Source organism: Chlorocebus sabaeus, chromosome 18 (assembly GCF_047675955.1).
Source record: "Chlorocebus sabaeus isolate Y175 chromosome 18, mChlSab1.0.hap1, whole genome shotgun sequence".
Classification (NCBI taxonomy): domain Eukaryota; kingdom Metazoa; phylum Chordata; class Mammalia; order Primates; family Cercopithecidae; genus Chlorocebus; species Chlorocebus sabaeus.
The window spans coordinates 72362189-72383708 of NC_132921.1; the positions used below are offsets into that span (position 1 = coordinate 72362189).

Below are 21520 nucleotides of genomic sequence, written 5' to 3' on the forward strand. Positions count from 1 at the left end.
CACTGATACAAAATTTGATTTCTGGCATTGTAAATGGCTCGTCACTACTTTTAGCACCAAATTGATTACAAGATATGAACAGTACACTGGGCATGATAAGGAATGGATGAGTCAGCCCTACAATAGCATTTTAAAATAAAAGACAGCTCAAGGGAACTTGATCTAGTTATTCAAGTGGTGCATAACTAGTTAGGCCTAAGTGAGAGCCAGTTTCAGAGGATTGGTTTTATTTGTTGTTGCTGCTTTGTCACTTTGCCTCTAAGCTGTTTCTAGGTATCTCAGAAACTCCGCCTCCTGGACTGTGTGTGATGTGTCTTATACAGTGGGTAACCAGTTAACCTAGAGGCAGAAGTTCTTCATGTTTGTAGGTTTGAGGTCTGTATCATAACATTGTAGGCAGATGACCTTTCATCACAGCACAGACATTCTGTGAAAATAGGACACTGTTATTTTAAAAATGGGTCTTCCCCCGGAAAGGGAGAGGCAAAGCTTTCCCTAGTCTCCTCTTTTGCAAGCCTGGGTCATCTGCTCAAGCCGATGGGCTCACCTAACAGTTCCCGGTTCACACAGAGTCAGGTGGTGGTTGGATGAGGGGGTCTGCCCCTCATGCTCAAGGCTTCATTCTAAAGGGTCCTCTACATTTGGAAAGTTCCTGTAATAGTATTTAATGTCACTGAAATTACTGTTAGTTACAGCTGGAAAATTCTGGGGAAAAATATACCACGGGACAGTGAGCACCTACACTGGCTGGGTTGGAGCCCTTTCTGAAGATTCTGGAAACACTCGTTGAAGAACTGACTCGATGTGATTCATTGCAGGTGAACCGATACGTCATCATTTATTTTAACATAGAAAATAGTATTAATGAGTCTGAACCCTCTGACGCAGCTGGGGCCAGAGTGTGCCCTGCTTCTGGCAAGACATCATGGTTTCATGGGCACAGGGTGGTTGGCACCCCTCCTCAGGTACTGTGGTTCTGTAGTCAAAATGTGGTTCTGAAGTCAGCAATGTGGGAGGGATCTCTTACCAGTCTACACGATCTTCCTGATAGCATCACTTCCCCCTCCTTAGGGAGCATCTACATTTTGGCCAAACATTAGGAACTTAATATTTAATGTTAAAAGAGAAACTGTTTAGAAAGTCTAGGAACCTCTCATGTGCCTCGTGGCAATTATAAGATCCCTGGGCCCCCCTTAAACAAAGAGCTTTGTTCTTCTAAAGCAATTACCAGAAGTAAAAAAGCAATAATGCCAGTAAAACTTTTAAAGGCACATGTGCAGGGAGACTATTGGAGTTCAGGCTGTCTGTGGGTAGCTGGTGATCTAGCTGTGACACAGGAAGATGCTGTCTTCTGGAGGGTGAAATCTCAGTGTCCCTACAGCCATTGCTCCTGCAAACCCCATCTGTGGTTAGTGGAGACATTAGCATTTAGTTGACACTTTTACCTTGGTTGGATGGAAGGTATTGCATTTCCATGGAGCATCATTGCATCCTGATATATTGTCTACTAGGTTGCCAGCATCTTCAGTAGCAAGCTATGGTTAGGTTAGTCAAGTGATTCGGTCAGCAAAAATGGTGAGGGGGCCAGGCACCTTGGCTCACACCTGTAATCCCAGCACTTTGGGAGGCCAAGGTAAGAGAATGACTTGAGGCTCGGAGCTCAAGACCAGCCTGGGCAACATAGGGAGATCCCATTTCTGCAAAAAATCAAAAAAGTAGCCGGGTATGATGGTGCACACCTGTTGTCGCAGCTACTCGGGAGGCTAAGGTGCCAGGATCCTTTCAGCCCAGGAGTTTGAGTTTGAGCGAGTTTGTGACTGCACTACTGCACTCCAGCCTGGGCAACAGAGTGAGATCTGTCTAAAAAAGAAAAAAAAAAAAACATGGTGAAGCATTATGAAAGAATTTTGCTTGTGAGTTGCCCTTTGGTGGTTGGAAGGAAGCTCGTGTCTTGGCTTCCATACTTGCAGCATTTGCCCCATGCTGCTTTCTCGCCCCACCTGCGCCCATCCCTCCAATGGGCCCCGCCCATCCGAAGCTCTGTCCAGTACTGCAGCCCACGGTGCCACCCTTCCCGCCTTCGGTGCATGTCCTTCCGCCTGGAGTGGTTTCTCAATGTGGCTGCCACCTTCACTGTGTGCGAGTTCCTTGTCTCCAGAGCCCACCTGCAACTTTGACCTTCTCTTCCTGGAGACACCCCTCCCCAGGATCTGGTTTTCTCCGACAGGCACGTCCTCACTGAAGAAAGCTTGCCTTTCCTCCTTTCCATGCTTCATGCTAACTTCAAATCCTTGTCTTCAAAGTTCTTTTTTTCTCTCCATTTTCCTCACTCTCACACCAGTCTCAATGTTTTCGATGTCAAATGGGCTACATTTGTAGTCTTGGTCAAGAATTCCTGTTGAATAAGAGTGGGATGACTCTCTTGCTGTGTTTTTATTGATATGATCAGATTTGTGTATGTGTACATGGGAGCTGTTTTAAGAACTTAAAATTATGCAAGACCTCTGTAAACTTATTTTCATTCATCTGAATACATGATTTGCTTACCTTAGTTAAAAATGACAGAAGGCCCTAGTTATATTTCTACAGTTTGTTTTCAGACAACATTACATTTAAAGATCTTTTCGTGTTAGTACATGTAGACTATCCTAATTCTTTTCGACCTTTGTGTGTAATGCTATGCTATGAATTCACTGTTGTATAGAAACATTTCCCTACTGATATTGGGACTAAATAGTACATTCCTGCAAAATATTTTAATCATTTAAAAACACTTCTGTGTTTCTGTGCTTTCTGTAGAAAGTAAAAATGTTATGTTTTAAGAATTCTACCATTTGAAGGGTATTAGTCACATGAAGATAAGGAGTAACTTCGTTTTGTAAAATAATCAGTTCTAGTTTCCTGTGTTTAAATGTATGTATGTATTTAGTTTGATGCATATATATGTAATTTGTATGTATCTCATAGATTTATGACTTGGAGGTATAGTGCAGATGTGTTACATGGATATATTGTGTAGTGGTGAAGTCTGAGAGTTTAGTGCACCTGTCACTTGAATAGTGAACGTTGTACCCTATAGGTAATTTTTCAACCCTCACCCCCATCTCACCGGTGTCTATTATTGCACTCTATAATTCCCTGTATACAATGGAACAGAAACTCTGTAACAAGTGCTATGTCTGGCATTGGGGACACACAGAGATGAATAAGGCTGTACCCTGAGGAGCATCAGACAACCTAGACCACTGGTAATACAAGGCAAGGGAAGAAGTAGTATTGTCTTCTAAAACAGGAACAGCTGGTTTTGACTTGGGACCGGGCCTCAGGGGACAGGCCTGGGTCTGGGGACCAGGCTGTGGAAAGGGTACTCCCGGGAGTTGGGAAATCAGCCTCAGATCTGCAAGAAGCAGCTTCTCTTCATCCTGGGCGGTGGGTGTCTTCAGATGAGAGGACCCGGGAGCAGCAGGTTCTTGTACCACTGAAGGCTGTGACAAAGGTTAATAAATGCCCTCTGCCTCCAATCCCGCCTCGAGATAACAGCCACGTATGTGTTCTTCGGCACCTTCCTTCTGACTCAGAGGTCATTGAAAATGTTTTTTACAAGAATGTGATATATAATGTGTATATGTATATTTGGTGTGTGTGTTTATATATACTGCTGCTCTTGTTTTCACTGGGCCAATTTATAAGAATGAGCTGAAGGTTTTATATATACCTACACATATAATTTTTTTCGCTGCAGATCATATTCCAACCAGTAGCTTAAGAGCACAAATTGTGGTCTCCTGACAGTAACTGTGCACGCTGTATGGTTTTTAACATCGTTTTAATCAGTAACTATTCATTTTCTTATTCTGCTTTTCCTCATTTCACATTATCTTATGTATCCTTGTTTACATAGGTTCCTAACCTCCATATTTATCACTTTTTAATAACTTTCTATCCTTTCTTTGATAGAATGTCTCAGTACAGACTGACAACTCCTCAGCTGTTGGGTTTAACGGGTGAGGAGGGGAAGGGCCTTCGGGAAAGAAGCCTCCCTTATTGATTTCTCTCTTCACACCTGTGCACAGGTGCAATGGTTGGATTTACTGAAATGGTAGAGAAAAAACCCACCATGGTACTGTTTAACACAAAGTACTTAAGCATACTCTAGGTTCTTTGAGCGGGAGATCATGAAACGTTTGGGGTATGTTTTACTAATAGAAAAAAATACAAGTCTTCCAGTATGTAAGCACGATTGAATTTACTATAAATTTGAGAAAAGATAAATCAATTCTTATTTCTTATTTTCCAGTTATCCCAACTACAGCACTTTGAGGCTGTTTGCTGTTCTGACATCTTCCATAGCGTTTTGTTGTCTTGAAATTTTATAAGGATTTAGGAGAAGACTACTTAGCTACTAAGGGCTTCAAAGAGCTTCATTCAAAGTGAATATCTGGCTTACAATATGAAATCACTCCACTGCTTTTTCCTTATATTGTCCGATCACTTGGTCAGTTTGAAAAAGATGCATACAGTGATACCAGAAAAAAGTTATTTTCTTGGTAGCTTTTGTTAGCTTCTTAGAACATCTGTTATCAAGCTGAGTTCATCATTCCTGGAGAGCAACTAAAGCCCTAACCAAATGTGACTTCACTGCCCATATCATGGAAGATGATGGAGTTGGATTGGAATGTTGAGTGTTTGCCTTTGGTTTCTGAGGTCTATTTTCCAAAACAACATGGTGAAAATGGAGTTGTACACTTTACTTTTCCAGAAAGCACTGGGTATGTATGATACCCCATTGGTTTAAGGACCTCATGTTTCAGGAGGCAGCTCAGTTATCTCCCTGTAATAACAACCAATTCCACAAACCAGTTGTTTGATATGTGGGGCTTGCAGGCCTCCTGGTTTGGGGATGGAAGCAAGAAAACCAAATTGGAGTTGGCCTGAAACACAGCTACCCCTGAACACTCAGCTCTCTCTGACATGGGCTTGGCTTTGGAGACTGGGTTCTAGCCTAGAGAGGACACGAGTCAAGTCCCTGATGCTATGCGATAGAAGGACACGAGGGCCTGGTCATGTCAGGTCTGTGGGACTCTAAAAATGAAGGGCAGCATCATGGAAAATATTGTGACTTAAGAGAGTGTCTAAGAGGCAAAAAAGTGATTTTTTTTCAAAGCAATGTAGATGAAATGTTACTTAGGAAGGTGTTAAATTGAGGTAACACATGGCCCCTTTGGAAAATCATAGGAATACCAATACAAAATGGGAAGGGACTGAAGAATTTGCTTCCTGGTGAGGTAACATTAACTTTGGAATTAGGTACATCTGGCTGCACTAACAGTGGTTTTCCAACTCACAGGCAGTGTTTATTAAAATGCAGATTCCTAGGTTCTTGCCCAGATCTAGTGAATCATGATCTCTGGAGGAGGTTCCTAGGTATCCTAATCTTGAGTGGGCTCTCCAGCTGATTTTAAAACACAGCTAAAGCTTTTAAGAGCTTACTATGTGCCAGACACTGTTTCGAGTGCTTGCTATGCATTATCTCAGTTAGAATGTAAAATGATGGTACGAGCTCAGTATTATCATCTGTGTTTCATAGCCAAGGAAGCCAAGGCTTAGAGCAGCCATTGGACTTGCCCACGGTCACACAATGGATGATGGAGCGGGGATGTGAACACATGCAACGTGTCTTCAGAGTCCACACTCCCAAGCACCATGGTGCCTGCTCAGCTTTTATGCTCTTTGTACTCTGGGAACCGCTAAACAAACCAACTTCTCTGGCTGTCGATTTCCTCATTGGTAAAATGGATACAAACAGATTTGAAAGTGTAAAGCCTGTAGTAGTAAATCTTGATAATGAAGAGAAGTCCAGCAGCTCTACTTTCTTAGACTATGAAGAACATTTCTGTGATGCAATGTTCTATATTTGTTGTTTGCATTTATGGACAAACTTCAAATATGGTAATGGCAGTAATAATGAAGAATTAAAAAAAAATTGTTTAGCGTGCTTTCTTAGATGTCGCCTGTGCTGAGCAATTTCACTGTGGCTAGATCTGGATCCCTTCTAATCTTTGAAAATTTTCATTCTCTTTGATTTTTCTACGTTTAAAAACTTTTAGCTTGACAAAGAAAAGACGCCCTCTTCTTGGGGTCAAATATTTAAAGGCCAATGAGTTGAAACACAAGTATCTGTATAAGTAATAGTCAATACATCATCCCTTTGTCTACAGTGAAGAACTTTTGATCAGTAACCTGCTCGCTTTTGGAAAATACATGAAGGCCTCCAGACCTCTATTTGTTGCCCTGGCAAAGATAACTTGCCAGGAATCTTTTCAGAGGATAAAGAGAATCACTTGTTTTTGAAATTAAAATCTTTTTTTTTAAGGTGACAAATCTATCCTTTCGAATTTAAGAGCAGGAATTTAATTCAACAATACACTTACAAATTTATTGCCTGTTGCTGAGGCTAAATTTGACAAGGTGACCTTTTATTAGTCATTTGGCCAAAAAAAAATTGGAATCTCTGTCAAGACTTTGCTCTTTCCAGCGTCACAGGGTGACTCATGCAAGGTTGAAAGTAAGTAGCTTTGGGCAGGACTGCCCTGGGGCACAGCTGTGACCTCTAGTTTTAGTGAGTTACAAAAATAGCTGTAGCTTATTTCCACTTGTTTATTCTCATGAGGCATTTAAACAATGTGAATTGATGAACCACAAACTAATTTTTGTTAGGGGTTTCAGTACCTTTCCTAGAAAAACGTTTCTAACATGACCTGTAAGTAGGCAGAGTAAGCTGCCCTCTTGTCTATCTCTAGGAGTAAGTTTTCTCTTCTAGAAGATAATGAGTGACAGTGCTGAAGTCAGGCTGGTTGAGGACCAGGCAGGGGAGGAGAGGGAATCTACTCGACTAATAAGAACACACTATCCCTCCTGAATAATCCAGCCTGTTGCAAACGTTTGCATAAAAAGGGTGAAATCATTGACTGATAGTGAATATTTGTCAAATGCCTGCTATATGCCAGGTCCTGGCTACACACTGTGATTTGTACAGAAAACAAACCAGAAGTGGTTCCTAAGCCCCAGGATGTGGAGCCTAGGAACACGCAGTCACATACACAGCAAGTGCGGAAGCCCAGCAGTGGCCAGCGCTGCCAGGATAGGCTGAGCAGGGAAGGGCGGCGAGGGGCTGAGCTAGTCGGGACACTCAGGAAAGCCTTTCTGGAGGGGTCATGTTTCAGCTGAGATCTGAAGGAGAAATAGGGTTAAACTTGCCGAAGGATGAGGAGTACCTTCTGAGTAGAGGAAAATGTCTTCAAGGCCTGGTGGAGGTGGTGGAGGTGGGGAGAGGAATGATGTGTCTGATGAGCTGAAAGCACTGGGTGTCGCTGGTGCTTGGATATCCTGGGGTGAGGGGAATAGGGTACAGATGGAGCGAATGACTTAGGCAGGAGAAGACCATGAAGAGCCTGTGGGCTCTGAGCTGGGGTAAGCTGCGGAAGGATTTTAGGCAAAGGGTGATAAAATCAGATTTGCATTTTGTAAAGAACTTTCTGTCCACTATGTGAAGAACAAACACAGACAGACAGGCCAGAATTATGGAGACAAGTCAAGAGGTTGAGGCATGGGCAGGCACCGTTTCTAGGATGAGGGTGGTGGTGAGGATGGAGACAGAGACACGTAGGAAGGAAAATCTCCCTTGACTGGGAGAGGGACCATTTAAACACAGTGAGAGAGAGAGAAAGACTGGATTGACTGCCAGCGTTGAAGCATCTCCAAATAGTGGAGGGTGGTTTTACTCATTCAGAGAGGAACCACTGGAAGCAGACTAAGGTTGTTATTGTTGGAAATGTTACGAATTTAGAAGCATATAGTGTTGAAGCATGTCTTTCTGATATCCCAATAGAGACAGCTAGAGACATCCATCTAGCTATATAGCTCTGGATCTCAGAAGAGCAATCAAGATTGGACAAAAGAATTTGGGAGTCTCTGTATGGCCATGGGTATTGATAGAGTGTGAAAGGAATGAACTATAAATGAACTTTGAGAAATTACAACATTTAATGACTGAGTGGAGGAGGATGAGCCAGCAAGGAAGATTGAGAGGGACATGCAGGAGGAAAACCAAGAGAATACAGTTTCCTGGAAACCAAAGGAAGGTGGTATTTCAAAGAAAGAGAATAATAGTCAGTGGTGCCAAAAGCTACAGATGGTCCAGTAAGATGAGGAGGGATAGATTCCATTGGATTTAGCAACACAGAGATTCTCAGTAACTTCAGGAAGATTAACTTCAGAAATTAATGTGAAATCCAAGGGCAGGGGCATGTTTTACCCAATGCAGAATATAACAATATTTTTAGGGCACTAATCATAAAGTTAAAGCACAGATACATACCTCTGGCTGACTGATTTCAGAGATATGCCATATGGATATTTCTGGAAAGATTTGTAGCTTTCTGGACAAGCAGTGGGGTGGGGAAGAAATGTAGCAAGTTTATGTGTGGGGGAAAGAAAAGTAGTCAGAAGCCCTGAGTGTTAGTATTTTCAGTCAAAACTCAAAAACAGACCAGGTGATCAGAGGTGCAGCTCTTGCATCTCTAAAGCTGCGGGACTAGGATATAGTTGCCAGAATCTATGAAAGTGTGAGTGCTGTGGGTCTTGCCTCGTGAAGGCAGAAGGGTGCAATGAGAGTCTTGTCCATTCTATCGCCAGCCGTATTAGTCTGTTCTCATGCTGCTAATAAAGATGTACCCAAGATTGGGTAATTTATAAAGGAAAGAGGTTTAATGGACTCACAGTTCCACATAACTAGGGAGGCCTCACAGTCATGGCAGAAGGGAAGGTGAAAAGCAAAGGCACGCCTTATATGGCAGCAGGCAAGAGAGCTTGTGCGGGGGACACGATGTATAAAACCATCAGATCTTGTGAGACTTATTCACTACCACAAGAATCAACCCCATGATTCAATTATCTCCCCCTGGTCCTGCCCTTGACTCCTGGGGATTACTACAATTCAAGGTGAGATTTGGGTGGGGACACACCCAAACCATGTCACCAGCTCTGCATTATATTGGGGGTAACTCTGCTTTTTTTTTTTGGTGGTGGTTGTTGTTGTTTTCAATTGAGAATGACACCATTCTAGGTTTCTTTTCCTGAGGTCATTTGCAGTTTTGAAATTGTAATAATTACGTTCATCAAGGTGAACATCTAATTTTGCATGCTCAATTAAGCTAATCTGGCATTTGCTGTCCTGTCTTCATCATTGGATGAGCTAATTCTTTGTACTTTTTAAAAAAAATCACAGTATTTTGTCTCCCCACTTGCCTTTTAATCCTCTGTGCATGTGGTAGTGAGCTGTGGCACTCCCTCAAAGGATGAAGTCATGTTTGCTCCCCTGAGGCCTTCTCTGTGTAATCGTGGTCTCTGTATAACACCAAGGCCGCAATTTTCAGGAATAAACACAGATGGGAATAGATGATTCCCTGGTTTCATAAAACCTCTAAGCAACATTAGATAATGCTCACTGATAGAAGTAAAACTCAATTATTCTCTGTGCCAGTAGTTTTTATGTCTCATAAGAGATTCTACTGGAGGGATCACTCGGTATTTCAAAGATGTTTGGAAACAACACGTTGATGGAATTGTCTTCAATGGAAAGTCATAAATGTTTGCTGATGATTTTTGGTGGGTCTATCAAAATCAATTAACCCTACCATTGTTTCATTTTGTGCTCACTTAAAAGAAAATATTGAAGAGGATGAATTTTGCAGCAATGGGGAAAATACTCCTGAATACTGAAAACTCTTTGAATTCTAGAAGAATAGAAACTTGAGAATTGTTCCTCAATGGGAGAAATATTTAGAAAGGCAATTTTCATCACTTTGTATTTTTCTGTGCAAGTGGAATAGTTAAAAACATAGTGATTTAAGCTGACTCAAAGTATGATGAAAGAAACATTAAATTTCTTCTAAGTGGGGTATTTAAAAATCATACTGAAATCTGAGGATGCTATGGAAGCTGTTAAAAGTTTATTCACTGGAATATGTACAACATGTATTTTGCACAGGAAAAAATGTTTTTTGATATAATGACATTTATGATGTAAAATGTAATAGGACACAACTTCAACTTGAATGTTTAAGAGGAATTAAATAAGATCATGGCTGCAGAGTCCTCAGCACAGTGCCTGGTGCACTGTGTATGCAGATGGCAGCTGGTGTGACAACCCTCTCACTTCTCTAAAGAATTCTTCACTAGAGCCATGCTGGTGACATGTCTGCACATCATGGGAACCGTTGGGAATCTTATGTACAGCCAGTGTCTTTTCTCAAGACAAGCTGCATCCTCACAAAGGCCAGGTGCTTTGCCTCAAACTGACTGGCCCAGTTTGGGGCATTAACCAACAGTGTCCGAATATGAGATGTAATTTCTTTACAAGGTGCTTCAGCCGTTCTGTGGTGAGGTTGCCTATTGAGTAGTTATCAGTTGACACCTCTGACATTTTTTCAATGTCATAAAAGATTCTTGGTAACCTCAGGAAGATTGACTTCAGAAATTAATGTGTAATCCAACGGCAGGGACATATTTCATCCAATTTTTTTCAATGTTTTACACTGAAAAAATATCAGATGTGTCAACTGGCAAAAAAAAAAAAGGATGTGTCATAAGATCAATCAGTAAAAACAAAGGGTTGTATCATAAGAGGGAAGGGAAAGACTTGGATGGGGAAGAGGACAGAGAGAAGCTGCACCGTGGGGATAATGGCATCAGTGGAGGCAGTCGTGGGCATCTGCTGATGAAGGGTGCTCATAGTCCAGTAAGATGGGGAGAGACCATGGACTGTGTGGGGCTCAGACAGTACGGAGCCTACTTCATTTCTCCACTAGGCCTGGCTGTGTAGTTTCAGAGATGTCCTCTGAGTTTTCTTTCTTCATTACCTTCAACACCTCAGGCTGTGCTTCTCAAAATTTCCAGTGAAAGTACCCCACAGTCTGATAGTCGAGAGGAGCCTTGGAGATCTGGAGATCCAGGCTGGAGCTGCAGGCAGATTCCCTTCACTTCTCTACTTCTCTATGAGATTCCCTTCACTTTTTCTTAGGATCTCAAAAATGTACCTGATTTTGATACTTCAGTCTACAATAGATTTATTTTAATGGGGGGAAGACTGTCATCCAGAAAACAGATCCAGTAAGAAAATGTGCTGCTATTTGAGTACCACATTTGGAGAACTGATTTGAGCAACCTGGCACATCTCTGTTCTTTACAAACTGAATGGCCAGAGAACAAGATGACCTCACTTTTTTCCAGAAAGTGGAGACGGTCATTTGTAGTCTCTTGTAAAGATTGAAAGGGGGTCTGTAAGCCAAAGTTCAGGGTCCCCTCATGCAGCTGGTCCTGGGATCCTGATTAGTATTTATCATTTTCTTTCTTTACTGCCCATTCAAGATTCTTCACCACTAACCAACATTTCAGCGGGTCTGGGTGGTTTGACCAATGGGATAATCCAGGCCTTTAGCCCTGAGGGGTGTGAACTCTTAGTTGCCTTGTTTTTATAGGTGTGTGATTGAAGACATTGCTATTTACGGCTGCCACGGAGCATGAAGGCACCTTGTGGGACTGTAGGCAACAATGCAGCTGTGGAGAGATGCCTAAATTCCACTTGGCTTGACAGCCCACTGTGGACAGTGGTGGTTCAGAGTCCTTGATATTTTGCTCTTTTCATGTAATGTTTCTTAGATGCATTTCCAAGTAGCAATAGAATTCACACATGAAGCAGTTCATGTTTAGCTTCTCTGCTTCTCTACAGTGTTTTAAGTACACTGATATGTTGTCATTTCTTTAGCCAGTATTCAACTTCAAGATATTTATCTCTGTATTATTTTTTGGCTCCCAGCTTTTGGGATATCCAGCTTCCTTGGGCAGTACTTCTCCGTGATCTTTCCAGTTGGATATTTGAAAATACAGTGGAAGTAATTACATCTTCGACACAGAAATCTACTTGATGGTGTATCAGTTTATAAAAGAGGGGATGTAGACTTAAACATTTCAAAATCAGAACTTTTAGTAATCATCTAAAGTTATTTCATAGATTAAAAAATAATTCCAAGGATTTAATGATATGCTTTACCATAATCATAACAAGTTGTGCAAACATATTCATAGAAATCATTAATATATGTTAAGTACCATGCTAAGCATTTTACTGGTATAACCTCATATAATAATCTCCTGTGGTTATCCACAATTTATGGATAAGAAAATATATCCAGTCAGTAGTGGAGCTGGGACTGGAAGCTGAGACTGTGGAGACAGCAAAACCCATCCCACGAGGCCAGGGAGAAGAGATCAGGTCAGTTTCAAAGTGAAGGCATTAAAATATGTGTAAGAACACCCTTGGGCATAAGATGGGCCCCAACCCTCTGCATTTATGCTGAACCCACCAAAATGTCAAACACTGAATCCCTTTAAAAACTGTCCTTGGCTAAGTCTAAGAACAGGAGCTGGATTTCACCACATAGGCCATATGTCTGTAGCCCTCCTTCTTATGGAAGCATTTTGAAAGCACTTTCACTCCAAAACAAGTTAAAAAGATTGCTCTAATCAGCAACTCAACAATTTAAACTACATGTTGACTTAACTAAAACATTTAGATCACAGTTGGATATTATTTCTCTATTGAAGTATTTTCCACAAGGATATTATTTTTTGTGAGGTAGATTAGTAAACAGATGAAGGTAAAATATCTGAGACATGGGCTCATTCATTGGATAGAATTTATTGTATTCCCTTTGGCGTTGTTGTGGGATAATGACAGGAATGGAAACATGCATTCACGTAACAATCATTTACTCATTTATCAAGAACGTATTCAGCTGGTGCTATGTGGCAGCCATCCTGTTAGTTGCTATGTCTACAGATACTGCAAAGTACTATTTTCTTAGTACAGTGCAGATTGTTTTAGTGTGTCACTAAGGAGGTATTTCCATAGTTCATCTGTAGAAGCAGTCTTTTTAGACGTTTTCTGTTCTATGCTTTTATTCTTTAATAGTTATAACAATTATATAAAAGGGCTAGGGATGTCATCTTACAGTTATAGAGTGTTAGATTTGGAATTACATCAAGGACACCTTCTTCATTCCACAGATACGGAATTGACGCCAGGAAGCACAGTAACCTGGAAAAGTTTGCAGAACAATTTAGAGGTGCAGGCAGGAGTGAATCCAAGCCTCCTTATTTCTCCCTTGTCTTTATTTTACTACGCTACTGAAAATGAAGGCATAAATGTTTATCCTCAAGGTGAGAAATCCATTTTAACCCGTTCTAGATATGTAATAAGTTATGAATATCTCCTGCAACACTCATAACTCTCCAAATAATCTCAACAGATTCAATATGCAATGCCAAGAAATTCTTAATTATAAACTAAATAGTTCATTAAGACATTAAATCCACTTGATCATGGTGGATAAGCTTTTTGATGTGCTGCTGGATTCCGTTTGCTGGTATTTTATTGAGGATTTTTGTATCGATGTTCATCAGGGATATTGGTCTAAAATTCTCTTTTTTGTGTGTGTCTCTGCCATCCCTGGGATGCAAGGCTGGTTCAACATATGCAAATCAATAATAGTAATCCATCATATAAACAGAACCAAAGACAGAAACCACATGATTTTCTCAATAGATGCAGAAAAGGCCTTTGGCAAAATTCAACAGCCCTTCATGCTAAAAACTCCCAAAAAATTAGGTATTGATGGGACATATCTCAAAATAATAAGAGCTATTTATGACAAACCCACAGCCAATATCATACTGTATGGATAAAAACTGGAAACATTCCCTTTGAAAACTGGCACAAGACAGGAATGCCCTCTCTTACCACTCCTATTCAACATAGTGTTGGAAGTTCTGGACAGGGCAATCAGGCAGGAGAAAGAAATAAAGGGTATTCAATTAGGAAAAGAGGAAGTCAAATTGTCCCTATTTGCAGATGTCATGATTGTATATTTAGAAAACTCCATCATCTCAGCCCAAAATCTCCTTAAGCTGATAAGCAACTTCAGCAAAGTCTCAGGATATAAAATCAATGTGCAAAAATCACAAGCATTCCTATACACCAATAACAGACAGAGAGCCAAATCATGAATGAACTCCCATTCACAATTGTTTCAAAGAGAATGAAATACCTAGGAAATCAACTTACAAGGGATGTGAAGGACCTCTTCAAGGAGAACTAAAAACCACTGCTTAACGAAATAAAAGAGGACACAAACAAATGGAAGAACATTCCATGCTCGTGGATAGGAAGAATCAATATCGTGAAAATGGCCATACTGCCCAAGGTAATTTATAGATTCAATGCCATCCCCATCAAGCTATCAATGACTTCCTCCACATAATTGGAAAAAACTACTTTAAAGTTCATATGGAACCAATAAAGAGCCCGCATTGCCAAGACAATCCTAAGTCAAAAGAACAAAGCTAGAGGCATCACGCTACCTGACTTCAAACTATACTACAAGGGTACAGTAACCGAAACAGCATGGTACTGGTACCAAAACAGAGATATAGAGCAATGGAACAGAACAAAGCCCTCAGAAATAATACCACACATCTACAACCATCTGATCTTTGACAAACCTGACAAAAACAAGAAATGGGGAAAGGATTCCCTATTTAATAAATGATGCTGGGAAAACTGGCTAGCCATATGTAGGAAGCTGAAATTGGATCCCTTCCTTACTCCTTATACGAAAATTAATTCAAGATGGATTATAGACTTAAATATTAGACCTAAAACTGTAAAAACCCTGAAAGAAACTAAAAGAAAACCTAGGCAATACCATTTAGGACATAGGCATGGGCAAGGACTTCATGACTAAAACACCAAAAGCAATGGCAACAAAAGCCAAAATTGACAAATAGGATCTAATTAAACTAAAGAGCTTCTGCACATCAAAAGAAACTACCATCAGAGTGAACAGGCAACCTACAAAATGGGAGAAAATTTTTGCAATCTACCCATCTGACAAGGGGCTAATATCTAGAATCTGCAAATAACTTAAACAAATTTACAAGGAAAAAATCAAACAATCCCATCAAAAAGTGGGTGAAGGATATGAACAGACACTTCTCAAAGGAAGACATTTATGCAGCCAACAGACACATGAAAAAATGCCCATCATCACTGGCCATCAGAGAAATGCAAATCAAAACCACAGTGAGACACCATCTCACACCAGTTAGAATGGCAATCATTAAAAAGTCAGACTGCCCCCAATAATCCCTCAGTGACTGACACTTGAATATAAACTTGTGATATGAATGGTTCTTCCGAAGAATCTCACAGACTCCAATTTGGCAGTGATGAGTAACCTTGCAGGGTTTTGAGGCAAATGCCTTAAAACGAAGAATAAAATGAATATTAAAGAGAACACAGGCTCTTCATGGTCTTCCCCTGAGTTAGCACATGGAAGGATATGCATAGGTTATATGCAACACTTTGTATCAGAGACTTGAGCATTCATGGCTTTTGGTATTTGAGGGGGGTCTTGGAACAAATCCCCCACCGACAATAAGAGGCAACTATATGTGTCCAATCTAGGTCACCTACAACTTTGGATGTCTTTCCTTCTTCTATCACATATATGTGTGTGTGTGTATATATATATGTGTGTGTGTGTATATATATGTGTGTGTATATATGTGTGTGTGTGTGTGTGTGTGTATATAGTTGTTTGGTTTTCACGGGAAACAGACTGTGACATTTACATGCAGATAGCTGATTTAATGGGAAATAACACTATTTCCCACTAAGGCTGAGGAACACCACCTGTTGGAGGTGAGTCGATTGGGTTGGGCCAGGAGGTATTAATATTTGAACCTCAATGAGATTGCAAGAGCGGCTTCAGCCAATTCTGCAAGGAGCTCTGGGACTGGGTTGACTCTTCACAGTTGTCCAGCCTTGAGATAATGTACCCAGGCCTCTAAATGTCCCCAGCCCCTGTCTAGTCATTGGAAAGGGGATGCCTCTGGGCGTGGAACAGGAGTTTGAGAAATGAACAGAGTTGGTCTGGGATCTGTCTGCTGCTCTATAAAATAGTCTTTGAAGACAGAGTGACTGAAATCACATTGAGAAAATGAGACTTGAGGCAATTGGTGAGTAGTTGTTATGATACTTAAAATAGTTGATAAGGCTGAAGGTAGAGAGATGAGTTATAATTTGGACATGTCTCTTTTTTGCTTTTCTGACAAAGCAATCCAGATTCTTTTGCTGGAAGGGAGATGTTTAAATGGCATAAGCCTTCTCCTTGATTGCCTGGAGCTGTGGTTGGGAAGCCCAAACAGGCAATGACGGCGGATCAATTGCTGCATTGAAAAAAATTTTATTCAACATTAACTTCTTAGCAGGACTTTGGAAACTGGCCCAGTTCTCTACTGGCTTAGCAAATGCCTGGAAAATGGGACTTAAAAACAGTAACATAAATCAAAGGGTTAGGGCAAGGAGATATGGATGTCTAGGAGGATAGCTACAGGTTCTTGAAGATTAAGCTTTTCCTGTGCAGTTTGGTATCACAGCCTAATGAGCAATGCGTTTGGCAGGTGGATCCTGCTTGAGAGTAGGATAGAGAAATTAGGAAAGAAATGAAGAGTTCTAAAGGGAGTATTTTTTAGATTTAAGAAGGTAAAAAATTCAAAATAACAACTCTAAAAATTAAAAAATCTCAAATGTCTTACGTTCATCATTGTGGAAATAGTGTTTATCTTCTATCCAAGTCATAATCATAGGATGTGATTAGAGATATATGTGGCGTATGTGAATAGTCTTGGGCCTCCAGGATGTTGAAGGTGAGAAAACTGTGTCACAGCTGGGATCATTGAGAGAAAAGAGGGTGTTCAGCCCGGATCCCTTCTAACAAGAGAGCTGATGATGGCCTTTGAATATGAAATTCTGATGTGCACAAAAGAAAATAACCTTGTTTACATTGTGTTGCTCCAGAGAAAAGAACAGGAAGCAATGAGAAGACACAGGGAGAGAGATTTTGATTCAACCTAAGAAAGCACCTTCTGACATTAGGGTCAGGGAGGCCTGGGGAAGTGGCTCCCCTCCCACTGGACATCCTCCTGCAGAGGGAGGTGACCGTCTGCAGGACCCTGAGGAGGCATTTTCTAGACTGAACGGGACAGCCGGTCATATATCCACTAAAGGCCTTCCTTATCCTGGGATTTTATTACTCTGGGTCCTCAGAGACAAATTTTTCATCCTGGTTCCTTTTTGTTTTCAGTCATCACACCACCGTGACCATGACTAGGTTGGCGTGTAAAGGGGGCTGTCGTTAGACATGGCCTCTTCCCCTGCAACTCTGATGTCAGTGTAGCCCAGAGGAGGGGGCAAGGCCTTGTAGTAGAAAGAGTGTGGATTTGGAATCAGGCAGTTTTACATTTAAATTCTAGCTGTTATGTTGCCTTGTATAAGTCATGCCACTTTTCTAATTATTCGACTTCTCTGCATAATACTTAAGTTAAATAACACTTGAGTAATGATGCTTAAGTTAGGTGACAGGAACTATTTGAAAGTGCCTAGCTCCTAGCAGGTGTCCACAAACGCAAATTTCTCTTTCTCCAGAACTCTGTGTGTTTCCCTTCTGATTGCAGTTATTACGTGATCGCACATAATGTTCAACAACTCAGCTCCCTCTGGTACTTCCTTCTGCCAAAACTAGGTCTTAGAGATTCACTGTGGCTGAAAAAAGTGAGGAAGGAAAATGGAGAGGCCAAGAGGCAAAGCACAGCCTGGCCTGGTATTTCTCATCTTCTTCAGAACCCAGCACATCACCTTTCCCGCTAAGTCGCCTCCTTTATATCTTACTTCTCTTTGTGACATCATCATTGTCCACATCATCTGGCCCCTGGTCCCATCTATCTTGGGCAGGTGGCTGAAAAGTCGACCCAGTGTCCCCGGGAGATACTACCAGGCTTCCTCCAGGAAAGACAGGAGCCTAAATGACTGGAAGAGCCAAGAGCTGGATGGGGATATTCAACCTGCACCTGCAAGGAACAGGTGCAGGTTGAATATCCCCGTCACACTGTGAAGTCCCCTGATATGGGAACTGTTGCCTCTCCCAGTACCCCGCACGTGCCTGGATGTTGGCGAGATAGATGGATATGGAAATCTGTCACTTTAGTAGAGTTTGGGAAATGCTCTTCTACAAATTTAAAAGAGATGATAAAAACCGGATATGACATTTTAAATGAGAGAGAAAATTCTAAATACTTACAAGGAAATCAATACGGTTCCTCTGTGGTGATATTGTTGAAAATACCAGAGACTCTTTTCATGGTTTACTCAGCTTTTGTTTGTATAAATCTGAGTCTATGACATGCGTCACTATGAGGGAGGACCCTTTCACTGGTTCTATGTGCTGATGTCCTGGATATCCCAGGGGCTGCTACTGATGGCTCGGACCTGCAGGCCTCTCTGCACAGCTGCCGGGGGAATGGAGCTGCTTCCATTATTTCTCACTTGTCTCTGTGACATCATCATTGTCTACATCATCTGCCTCTGGCCCCTCCTGCAGGACTAGGCATCTTGGGCAGGTGGCTGAAAAGTGGAGCCAGCATCCCCGGGAGATAGGGAAGTCCCTCCCCTTGAAGGGACCTAGGCTCTTTGTATCTTCTCCTGTAGTGCTGGGCCAATAACTGACTGCTTTATGGAAAAAAAAAAAAAACAAAAAACAAACAAACAAACAAAAACCCACCTTGCGTTCATGCCCCAAGACTGAGCAGACTCTGTGGTACGGTTTATTCTCCAGAGGCCCCGCGGGCTCAGGCTGAAGCCGGACTGCATCGGAGACCACATCCTTTACCACTTTTCTTTCCTCCCTTCCAGATACGGCTCCCACCCACCCTCCATGTTTCTTTCTTGTGAGTGCACTCCATTAATAAATGTCTTGCACAAACATCCCCTTCTCAGGTTCTGCTCCAGGGAACTGTACCCAAGACACTACCAGCATCTGTCCCTCCATGACACACACCTGTCATCCCACACATCAAAAGGCATCCCGTGTAACAGGATGCAAGCACAGCTGCGAACACACTCACTGCCGCCGCCCCCACAACGAGGAGACAAAGGAAAAGTCCATCCCTCATCTCGAGAGACTTTTTGGAGCCACTGTTCTTGGAGCCTGTTACCTCTGGGTGAGATTCATTTTTCCCCTATTTCTGTTTTAATGTTTTACTTTTTCAAAATGAGAAAAAAGGTGGGTGCAATGGCTCACACCTGTAATCCCAGCGCTTTGAAAGGCTGAGGTGGGAGGATCACTTTAGGGCAGGAGTTTGAGACCAACCTGGGCAATATAGTGAGACCCCATCTTCACTAAAAATGAAAAAAATTTAGCTGAGGATGGTGGTATGCACTCGTAGTCCCCAGTTACTCTGGAGGCTGAGGTGAGAGGATCTTTCAACTCAGGAATTTAAGGCTGTTATGAGCTGTGATTGCACCACTGCACTGCACTCCAGCCTGGGTGATAGAACGAGATCCTGTCTCAAAAAAAAAAAAAAAAAAAAAAGGTTAAATTAATAGGCCGGGCATGGTGTCTCATGCCTGTAATCTCAGCACTTTGGGAAGTCAAGGAAGGTGGACCACCCGAGGTCAGGAGTTCGAGACCAGCCTGGCCAACATGGTGAAACCTCATCTCTACTAAAAGTAGAAAAATTAGCTATGCATGGTGGTGGGTGCCTGTAGTCTCAGCTACTCGGGAGGCTGAGGCAGGAGGATGCCTCGAACCCAGGAGGCAGAGGTTGTAGTGAGCCATTGTGCCATTGCACTCCAGCCTGGGTGACAAGTGAAACTCCATCTCAAAAAAAAAAAAAAAAAAAATTAATAAAGGAGGAAGGCTGAACAAATCACCAAGATCATGTTGCATGTTGGTTGAGACTGGAGGCTTCTACAGGGATGATGAAGTAAATGAAATGACTGACAATGCTCATAAATGTTAATTTGCTGATTAATCTATGTGATAACAAAGTAAATTACCTGGTCACCCAGAAGGACTGCCGCAGACCCTGTCCTCCGGGAGAATTTTGCTTGGCCATTGTTCTACCAGAGCATCTGGGGGGTTTTCTCTGTGGAGGGGGGACAGGGAGGTCTTAGTAACAATCAGCCATTACCCACATTGTTTATACTTATGCTTGAACATTTCAGGGGGCTGTTAGTTTGAGGGATTTTTCTTGCATGACCATTCTTGTAAAACTATGGTCAGCCATGTGCCGGTTTCATTTTTGAGAATTGTATTTGTCCAGAATAGTGTTGAAACATCTTTGTGAATCTCTTGGCTGGCTATACTTTCAGGGCTAAGCCATACCTGTGAGTCTTCTGATTTTTAGAGGAAATTCTGGGGTTCCACCTATTTTTGTGATTTTTTTCCTTAATGACCTCAGAGCATGAACACGATATTATAGAGTGGAGTTTTGGCATGGATTTCAGGGTGCATTTCTTCGCAAATCTGCTTTGGAGTCTTGCCAAAATGTTGCATCACAGACAATCGAGTATTACAAGGGGAGGAATCATCACTTTTACTTGGTGGCGGAGAAGGTACATGCTGAAGGGCTTGCTAACGTTTCTGGCTTCTCCTGTGTATCCTGATTCCAACTGCTGGTAATCTTTTCAATCAGTTCATAATCTCTCTCTCTCTCTCTGTCTCTCTCTCTCTCTGTCTCTCTCTCTCTCTGTCTCTCTCTCTCTGTCTCTCTCTCTGTCTCTGTCTCTCTCTCTCTCGCTGTCTCTCTCTCTCTCACACACACACATACACACACACCCATGGTGGCCACCACAATTTGGCCAGACTAATAGTGGATGCTGTGCTGTGCTCTGGCCCTCTGCGTCAGTGGACTGTCCTCTATTCCCTCTTCTGTTGACTTCCACTGAGCAGCGTTGGCTGAGGCTTGCCACTTCCCTGACCTTTACTGAAGGCCATAAGGAATCAATAACTGAATCCGATATTCTGACATTTAAAATGATGAATTCCTCTAAAGTCTAGCTATCTGATGAAGTAAAACATCTGACTCCCAAGAAACAAGACATACTGCTATCGTTAGACGTGCATTGCGGCTCTACCCCAGGACAATAACTTCCTGCTGGTCCCGATCCACTCTGACACTTGTTCTCTGCGACCCCATTTTGATTACCAATTTTGTATTAATTTCAGTGGTTTGACAGCAAGTGATAGAAATCCTCACAACCTGGTAGAAATGCTCAAAATCTGCAGAAGAGTGAAAGAGAATACAGTAGGATCTCCTGGAATTCTAGGGTAAGAGTAAACTTAAGCCTCTGTTCCATTTTGTGCTGCTGGGAAACCAACAACTCCAAACTGTAGTGGCATAGAGCAACCATTTTATATGCTCCTGAATACTGTGGGTGAGGAACTCTGACAGGACATGACAGGGATGGTATGCGTTGCACGTGCTCCCCAGTGTCTGGGCCTCCGCTGGAGGATTCAGAGCCTGGGGACATGCAGGCACCTGGGAACTAGAGTCCTGGAGA

General features: G+C 41.9%; 1 long non-coding RNA gene across 1 annotated transcript; it reads right to left on the reverse strand.

The window, feature by feature from the left end:
• Positions 1-205: 205 nt before the first annotated feature.
• Positions 206-20767, reverse strand: LOC119618417 (uncharacterized). The gene is made up of 4 exons (XR_005234724.2): positions 20343-20767; positions 20015-20103; positions 548-652; positions 206-427 (listed from the first exon to the last, which is right to left on the reverse strand). It is a non-coding gene; the product is annotated as an uncharacterized lncRNA (long non-coding RNA).
• Between the last annotated feature and the right edge of the window lie 753 nt (positions 20768-21520).